Below are 1,535 nucleotides of genomic sequence, written 5' to 3'. Positions count from 1 at the left end.
ATTGAATTCTTTCCCACCTTCATGTGTGGATATTAAATACTTAATTTTCAAACAAAGCCCCAAAATGGTTCTTTCCCACCTTAGGTAGCACACTCAAAATGATAAGGAAGAAAGGAAGTTGAGAACTTAGGTCAGGATGACTGTCAATGAAGCAATGATTCCACACAGTTAATCCCTCTAAGGGTACATCTTCTGTAACTAAATGATCAGTTTCTTCAATTTCCTCATCTATTGCTCCTAATAAGTAATAATGGAGGGTTGGGATGACGCCTTCATAGTAGACCAGATACATAGATAAACACAAGTAAGCAAAGACATGGGGAAGATCCAGAGTAGTACAGTTTGGGTGGGGGAGTGAAATGTAAGGAAAAATTAAATAAATTCAGATAAAAACTTTGCTCAGAGCCTTAAAAATAAAATATTTTAGCAATGTGGCTGTTTGTGATGTGACCCGCTGTTCACAGGTATGGCTACAGATGCATTGGTTAATGCAGGTGCAATTTGAGAGAGCAAAAGCAAACACTCACAGAACGCATGATGGTTCAACATTGGAATGAACAAGTAAGAAGCCAAACTGAACTATGGAGAGGTATCATGTGTAAGAAACAGACAGACAGAGACAAAGACAGGCAGGCAGGCAGGCACACAGGCAGACAGACAGACAGACACACACACACACACACACACTCACATACACACACACACACACACACAAACAAAACATCAGTCATGGGGAAAAAGATGTTGTAGATCACTGATAAGGATCTTCAATCAGGGAAGAAAAGTCAAATTCTTTTGTTGGGTGCCACATGTGACAACTTCTATATGCTTGAAAGGGTGTCACTACTACATTTATGTACAACATCCATTAGGAACATCCAGACAGGGAAGGGTAAAGTAAGGGAAGAGACTAGGTATTCTTAAAATATACAAGTTTATTAAAGCCCCATGTTACCTTTCTCCTCATGCTGGCAGTCCCAGCAAAGAGAAGCCAGCCCGTGGGCAGGCTGGCATGCATTTCTTGGATCTCTGTAAATTTTATTCCATACATGCTCCTTGGGCCCTAGGACTGTGGGAAGTTGTTGAATATTTTGCATCTTCCCATCTGTTTAAGTTATAGTCCAGTAAGTTGGATATCAACTGTGTTTGTACTTGTACTTCTCCAGAGGAAACCAAGTTCAGATGACAATGGGGTTTATGAGAGAAGCAAGTGCATAAACTGGCATGAAGTATGCTATCATTAGTAAAGACTGTTGTAGGAAGGAGGAAAAATAGGACAGAGATGCAGACAGAGAGAGAGAGAGATGAGACAGAGAGACAGAGAAAGACACATACAGAGGGAGAGAATGAAAGAATATGCCTTGTCAATATGAAGCCATAAAATAATTTGTGAATCTAGAAGACAAATTATGAAGGACTGCCTGTAAATTCTAGTAACTAAGAAAGAAGCCTGGGATCAGTTATGTTATTGAGACTTCATACAGATTGGCCTATACCAATGTGAGACACAAGACTTCCATGAGCAAATCCTTAGC

The sequence above is a fragment of the Rattus norvegicus genome, chromosome Y (genome assembly GCF_036323735.1).
Source record: "Rattus norvegicus strain BN/NHsdMcwi chromosome Y, GRCr8, whole genome shotgun sequence".
NCBI lineage: Eukaryota > Metazoa > Chordata > Mammalia > Rodentia > Muridae > Rattus > Rattus norvegicus.
This window is presented reverse-complemented; position numbering follows the sequence as displayed.